The sequence below is a fragment of the Microcaecilia unicolor genome, chromosome 8 (genome assembly GCF_901765095.1).
Source record: "Microcaecilia unicolor chromosome 8, aMicUni1.1, whole genome shotgun sequence".
Taxonomy (NCBI): Eukaryota; Metazoa; Chordata; class Amphibia; order Gymnophiona; family Siphonopidae; genus Microcaecilia; species Microcaecilia unicolor.
The window spans coordinates 185,157,481-185,165,671 of NC_044038.1; the positions used below are offsets into that span (position 1 = coordinate 185,157,481).

Below are 8,191 nucleotides of genomic sequence, written 5' to 3' on the forward strand. Positions count from 1 at the left end.
GGTGCCTCCTGGGGTGGGGGAACAGAGGGGAAAGAGATGACAACAGAGATTCAGAGAATGGGTTAGCCGCCGAAACACTATTGCAATGCATTGGAAAAGTCCGCTGGGCCAACTGTAGGTAATTGCGCTGAGAAATTTAAAACCATTATAAGAGTTGGAAAAATTGACTGATAAGCGTAAGAGGAGTATAATCCAGAGGCACCTGAATGGATTCATCTAACAGATATTGAGGGGGTTTAGGGGAGTTTGGGCTGTTGAGGGAATCAGTTGTTGAGGGGTTAGTGGGGGGGGGAGGGGAGGGGAGAGGGGGGGAAGGGTGGGGGAATAGGGAGGATAAAAGGGTTATAAGCATAATGTTAAATAAATATTAAAATTGTTGCATTGTAATGTGCTTGACGCCACTGGCTCGTTGTATGTTTGAGATGTATTTCAATAAAAATTCAAAGTAAAAAAAAAAACAGGCCTTGATTGTATCAAGGAATTTTACCTGCCTGTCATGCCCTGATAATTACATTTACCCAGTCAACATGGGGTAATTGAAATCACCATTCTTACTGTGTTTCCCAGTTTTGTTAGCCTCCCTAATTTCTGATAACATTTCTGCATCGGTCTGTTCATCTGGCCATCCTTTCCCGTTTTATGCAGCGAGACCTAGTTACTAATAACCGGGGTTTAACAGTAAAATTACACATCTTAACGATAGCCCAGTTGATAACTTCCCTCCCACAGCTGATATAGCAATCATGAGAATAAATAAAAATATAAGGTTTGTTAGTTTATTGAACTGATGGAACACTAAAATAATTTACCAAATTCAACTTTGCATGTTCAGTTTCCTGAATCACTTTCTCTCTGTCTTCCTCTTTATTTGTGAATGTAAAGCACTATAACAGGCTGAGTGGGAACACACGCAACAGCCTGTACACTGGCAACATTACAATGAATGCTCTCGCCTCTCCTTTCCGAATAGCTCTCTTCCCGTTTCACTTGCTGCCCTCCACCTCCTCACTTGCCTCAATCTGTTTCTACTCCTCTCTCTCTCTCTCTCTCTCTCTCTCTCTCTCTCTCTTGCTTCTGGCAGCTATTTGCGCTTTGCTTTTCCCTTATGGCTGGTATAGCGTGACTCTATTAAAAAAAAAGATTCAAACCATACAGAATACTCATATGGCATAGACAGGTTTACTCATATAACATCGCTGCTTTTGTTTGCTTTTGCAATTTAAGATTCTTCTATGGGCCCATCAGGTTTTTTACATAATGAGACCACATTAACTTACAATCCTGACTCCATATACATCCCAGACTGATACAGGTCTGCCTTCACCAACAGAAACATGTTTTTTCAGATCTCTACCTTTTCTTTCACCATGTTTTTGTCTTTTGTCAATGTAGTTGAGCAGGGCTTCCCCCTGATTTGTTTTACATAGAAACATAGAACATGACGGCAGATAAAGGCCATATGACCCATCCAGTCTGCCCATCCTCTGTAACCCCAAATTCTTCCTGTTCCTAAGCGATCCCACATGCTTATCCCATGCCTTTTTAAATTCTGGAACAGTCCTCAACTCCACCACCACCACCGGGAGGCCACTCCACGCCTCCACCACCCTTTCTGTAAAATAATACTTCCTTATTATTTTTAGTTTTCCTTTTTTTTTTGTTTTAAATTAGGATTAACACCTTTTGAAGAAATTCACCTGAGGTGGTATAAAGGGTAAAGGGTCATGTATTTAATATCTTCTTTTCTGTGGTACAACCAAAGCGGTTATATAAATTATATACAGGGAGAGTAAGAGCACCCAAGACAGACAATAAACAATACAAGAGTAAATATGAAATACTAGTACATGTCAACATAATAAAGTATCTTAACATACAACAGAGGGGGAGGCAGAGGGGAACATATAGACAGATAACACAGTGCAACAGCAGTTTTTACCTCAGTAGTCTGTTCAGTGTCAAGGAAATTTTAAGTCGTCTTATGCCTTTAACTCTTCTTCCAACAGAGACTATTATAATGGCTTTCTATTGCTCCGTGGTGCAATTCTGGTCACCACATCTCAAAAAAGATTAGCAGAATTAGAAAAGGTACGAGAAGTGCGATGAAAATGATAAAGGGGATGGGATGACTTCCTTATGAGGAAAGGCTAAAGTGGCTAGGGCTCTTCATTTTGGAGAAGAGACGGCTGAGGGGACAAATGATAGCGGTCTATTAAATACTGAGTGGAGTGGAACGGGTAGACATGAATCGTTTGTTTACTCTTTCCAAAAATACTAGGACTGGGGGGCATGCAAAGAAGCTACTACGTAGTAAATTTAAAACAAATAAGAGAAATATTCTTCACTCAATGAGGTAATTAAACTCTGAATTCGTTGCCAGAGAATGTGGTAAAAGCAGGTTAGCTTAGCAGAGTTTTAAAAGGTTTGAATAATTTCCTAAAAGAAAAGTCCATAAACTCATTGTTCTTTTTGGGATGTTAGTTGTACCCTTGTCATAATTTTTTCCAGTATTGTGCACCACTATGATGGCTTATTCTAAAGGCCATTCTATCAAGCCATTACTACATACATCAGATTTGAGGTTGCACATCAGGCCTGTTTTCCGTATTTCGCTCCTCAATTATACAACCCACTTCCCTGGATATTAGGGCTAAAAGCATCTATCTGAAAACTTGATTGTTTGGCTGTGCATTCGACAGTTGTGTTTCACCATTGGCTTTCTAGTTCTGGCTACAGGCCAGCCTTGTTGTTTGAAGGGTCAGGCTGCATTGTTGCCTCAGCTGGCATCCTTCTGTGTCCTGGGAGAGGGTGGGTGGTAGAATTCCCCCAACCAATGCTATTTTTATTAGCTTCCTTATGTGTCTTGTCCCTACTTGTCTTGTTCTTAATTCAGTCAGGTTGTCTACTGCATAGATTTGCTAGTATGAAAGGTGGTTGATAAATATAGTAGACCAGGGGTAAGCAACTTCAATCCTTGAGTGCTGCAGGTAGATCAGGTTTTCAGGATATGCACAGTGGATATGCATGAGATAGATTTGCATACAATGGAGGTAGTATCTCATGCATATTCATTGTGGATGTCCTGAAACCTGACTGCGTGTAGCACTCAAGAACTGGAGTTGCCTATCCCCTAGAATAGACCTAAATATTCTATCACTACCTCATGTTTGACTCTTCCCATCTCTACAGAAGATTATCTGTCTATATAATACAGACAACCCTAATACCTTGCTGAGCCCTAGGGTCCTTATATATGGATCAGCACAGTGGTCTGTATGTGACCATATACAGGCCAGCTGGTCAGATCATGAATTCCTTGCAGACCTTAGGGCCCTAACATGAAGGTATTCTTCTCATAAGAACATAAGTATTGCCATACTGGGACAGACTGAAGGTCCATCAAGCCCAGCATCCTGTTTCTAACAGTGACCAATCCAGGTTTCAAGTACCTGTTTTGGGATCTTGCCAGGTACTTCTAACCTGGATTGCCCACTGTTGGAAACAGGATGCTGGCTTGATGGACCTTCATTCTGTCCCAGTATGGCAATACTTATGTTCTTATGAGAAGACCTTTCATGTTAGGGCCCTAAGGTCTGGAAGGAATTCATGATCTGACCAGCTGGTCTGGATGGCATAGGCAGATAATAATAATAGTCCACCATCAATGGCTATGTTTCCTACCCATTCATTCTCTCTCTTAACCAGTTCCACTCCCTTTTATTTTATAAACGTTTATCATGTCCCTTCTCCGTTGTTTCTTCTCCAAGCTGAAGAACCCTAGCCAGCTCAGTCTTTCTTCATAAGGCAAGTTGTTTCATTTACTTTCTTATTTTTGTCACCCTTCTTTTGTACCTTTCCCAGTTCCTTTTGAGATCAGGTACCTGAAGATGTGGTCACACTATGGATCTGTACAAAGGTATTACGATATTCTCCATTCCATTCCATCCCTTCCTTTTGCCCCCTGACATAAATGGAGCTGCCTATTAAATCACTATTTAATTTACTAATGTGAAAGGGCTTGAAGCCAGTCAATCTCTCCTTTTAACAGTGAACCAGAAGCAGAACATTGTGTCAAAAAATTCCCCAGGCTTTAGTGCTTGGATATAAAAGAGGCCTTATAATGTTAACAGAGAACAGTTACTTTCTCCTTCAATAGTACCAGGACTAAGGGACACTCCATACATCAAGAGAGTAGGTTAAAACAAATTGGAGAGAAAGTATTTTTTCACTCAGTGAAAAATCAGGGGTATGGAATTTTGTTGTCAGAAGATGTGATCTTAGCATAGCTGGGTTTAAAAGGAAACAGGACAAGTTTCTAAAGGGAAGTCCATAAACACACTGGGAGTAAGTGCATGGAATTAATCTACTCTTTGAGATCCGCCTGGTACTTCCTAGTGACCTGGATTGATCACTGTTAGAGACAGGATGCTGAGTTTGACGGACCTTGTTCTGACCCAGCATGTTATGTTTTATATTCTTATATAAAAGACATCAAATGAGCAAGCTGAAAGCTATGAACAAGAGCCAAAATACTAGTTTTCATGAAGGAGAACCAAAGTTTAAAGATATGAAGAGTCCTTGCTAAGAGGACATTGAGAAAACTAGTAAAGTGGATGGTGCGGAAGAGTCAAAGTCATCATTATGATGGTACATGGTCATTTCAGAGACAGATCTGATTGAGAAATAAGCATATCAGAGTCTTGAGATAATTAGGCAGTCCATGGATATCGTTGGTTTGAATTTAGATTTAGCTTCACACCGAAGCAATTCCTTATTTCTGCATGTTTAAGTATTCTTGAAATACATACCAGGCAGATTAAAAAAAATCACAGAAAGACTGAACTAAAAGAGTTATCAAGAAGTTATTCTCCTGCATCAAGGTATAATCAACTGTGCCTAAACTATATAAAAGGTCTGGCCTGCTTTGAAAAACTTCCCATGAGTGAAATCTTACCACCTTACAAGGCAACCCTGACAGTTAATAGGATTGTTTGTCAATCACAGAAGTCTCACAGTTAGGAAGAATGGGATCACTCTTACAACCCCTACAGGTAGACAGGGCACAGGTCACTGTTGAGAGCCATGCATCCTGCCTATGGTTGCCCAATTCTTAAATCCAGTCCCACTGGAGCTCTTAAAGGCCTTCACCTTAGCAGCTGCTGGTATGAGAACTCCTTACAGAGGTGGAAAGCCCTGAATGGTCCAGCAGAAACCAGCACAGGCTCACTGCCACCCTCCTTAAATGTGGAATTGCAAGCTCTAAAAGTCACCATAGCCAGAGCACATACACAAGGGTGCAGCAGTAGCTAGAGCCTTTCCCATGGGCTCCTGTGTGTATTCTCAGCTCCACATATTTAAATTGTTGTCTCTCTGACATATTTCCTCCCCCTCCCTCCACAAATAATCTGTTCCTGAACCTCCAGTCCCCCACAGGTTGTGTTACCCAGTTTCCCTTCCCCCAGCAAGTCTCTGAGTCATCCTGTTCCAGATCTGTCCCTCGTCTTCTCTCCCCATATTTCTTCTCAGCTACCACTCACCAGTCTGTCTGACTGTCTCTCTCAATTTCCTTTTCCATGTCCTGTCTCTTCCTCACCAGTCTGATCATATAGTCTCTTCCTCCCCAGTCCCTCTACCTCTTAAAGCCCACCCCCCCCATATTCCCTCCCCCCATATTTCCCCCTTCCCCCTACATCTGTCCAGTCTGTCTGTCTGTCTCTTCTCTCTGATCAGACTCTCTCAGTTCCTACAATCTCCCTTCTCCTTGTTCTTTCTCCTTTCTGTCTCAATCTTCCTTCTTGTTTGCTCTTTTTCACAGACTGTCTCTCCCTAGGTCTTCCTCAGTCTTTCTTCTTATTCTTGGTCCCTTGTTTTTTCTCGAACTCTCCTCACACACAATCTGCCTTTCTCATAATCTCCCTGCCCCATCACTCTCTCTCTCTGCCGTTTTTTCTCTCCCTAGGTCTTCCTCAGTCCCTCTGATTTTTCTCTCCTTCTCCTTACACACAATCTGCCTTTATCTCCTGCCCCATCACTCTCTCTCCCCACTTCCTTTCTGGCTCTCCATTTGTATTTCCCATTCTCTATCTCCTCATGTATCTCCCCCATGCCTTTGTTTCTCCCTTTCTTTCTCAGTCTCTCCATCCTACATCTCTCCTTTCTGTATTATTTCCCCTCTTTCCTGCAGCTCCTCAAGAGAGCAAGCAGCAGAAGGGGGTAGAGGGAGCATTGATGACCTGGAAAGAGCTTGCAATCCCTTTCTTAAATTATTTATAAGACAAAGAGCATTTTAACAAGTGAAGCAGATCTGGTGAGAATCCCTAGCTAAGAAATGCTTAGCACCTCTCGGATGTGTGTGTGTTGGGGGGGGGGGGGGGGGGGTAGGGGGGACAGGCTCTTACCTGCATTCCTTGGCAGCGGTGGACACAGCTGGTCCCAGGCAGCAGCCAGCACTTCCCTCAGGGGATCGCCGTGTTCATGAAAGCCTGATGAACAGAAAGGAACCGTTTCCCCGGTCTGCAAGCCAATGCTGTGTGGCTATAACAGCTCCCTTCTCTCCTCCTCCTTCCTTTGCTTTCCTCAGTTCTTCTCTCTGTATTCTATCCCTCCTTCCCTTATCTGAATTCTATCATTCCTTCATGTCTCTCTCTCTGGCTTGCCTTTCGCTCTGAAGATTCTCCATATAGGTGACCTCTTGCTCTGTATAATTGTTCTCCCTCTCTCTTGCACTGTATAATCTCTCCCTCCTCCCTCCCCCCTCCCCCAAACCCTCTATGTTCCACAGCTTGCTGTCAGCCTTGCTCTTAGTAACAGCATCACAATTTAAGGCAGACCTAGTAGCTTTTTCTGGTACTGGGTACACCTGTCTCATCTAGATGCAACCAATGTGCCATTAATGCCCTTCTGCACTCTGAGACATCCTTGTCTCTCTCTCCCTTTTTCTTGTGATGATATTTATTTATCAACTATCTTGCCCCTCCCTCTCACTCATATAAGATTTATTCGGTTATAAGTTATTTTAAAGATGATACAAGAACCAGTATAAGACAATTGAAACCAGGAGTGGAGAAAAGTTTGCACCTGCCTAAGCAGGTCTTGTGTAACTCTGCATAAGAATTTGTTAATGACAGAGCCTACAAAATGGAGCTCAAGGTCAGTTACGAAGTAACTTCTAATAAAACATAAATAACAAACCAATAAAACAATTCCTAAACTTTAGTCAGGGTAACCCAATCCTTCCCCCCCTCCTAAATTACTTAAAACATTGTGTATACAACCAAACCTTCACTGCTTTGCAAAACAGAAGATGGTTTAACTCCAAACAAAGTTCAAGAGGCAAAGCCTGCCAGCTCACCAGAACAAACTAGATAATGCTCTCTTCCTGGTAGCAACCAACTAATCAAGGATGGGCTAGAACTGTCAAGAAGGCCTGCTGCGAGAAGCACAAAGCTAACAACACTGCAGACAAATAACCAAGTATTCAGATTCTCCATAATGCAATGCTTTAAACATCAAGCACACAGTCATAAAGATTCCACCTTAACCAGGAGCCATTGGAGCTGTAAAGCAAAGTTAAAGCAGAAGCCCAAACATTTCTATCCCAAAGAACCTTTCTGCCATTTACATGTAAGCACTACAGGGTTTTCTCCCTGATAAACTCGATGAGTGTCTTAGTCCTAACAAGGTAAAGCAAATTTTTCACTTGAAGGATGTAGTTGACAAAAACCATTGGTGGATAGACACACAACAGAAATATACCAGTTAATAGCAAGAAAGCCTCAAGGAGGATCCTTAAATTCAGATTTATTTATTTATTTTATTGCATTTGTATCCACATTTTCCCACCTATTTGCGGGCTCAGTGTGGCTTACAATACATTGTAAATAATGGAAACTACAATTTGTTACAATTCAGTTATGGATTACATTGTGAGAATTTTAAGCGAAAGCAGAGTCAAGGTATCGTTAGGGAATAGGACAAGGAAAAGAACAATGGAACAATGGAAAGAGACCAATGGAAATTAATAGGGTAATGGACCCTTAGCAAATGAACATTCGGTATAACATTTTTTGTGAGTGAAGGTTTAAGTGTGATAAATTACGGGGGATGAGAGTTCAGGAAAAGAAGTATTGGTGTATTTCTGGAACAGTGAGTGTGGACTTCATGTGTATTGATCCTTACAGTAAATTTTATC

The 8,191-nt window shown here is 41.8% G+C and overlaps 1 protein-coding gene across 1 annotated transcript in view; it reads right to left on the reverse strand.

The window, feature by feature from the left end:
• Positions 1-6,713, reverse strand: part of PRR7 (proline rich 7, synaptic) — a 28,316-nt gene extending 21,603 nt beyond the window's left edge. Inside the window, exon 1 of the mRNA XM_030213042.1 lies at positions 6,399-6,713. The gene's annotated coding sequence lies outside the window, so the exon portion shown is untranslated. The remainder of the gene's footprint in view (positions 1-6,398) is intronic.
• Between the last annotated feature and the right edge of the window lie 1,478 nt (positions 6,714-8,191).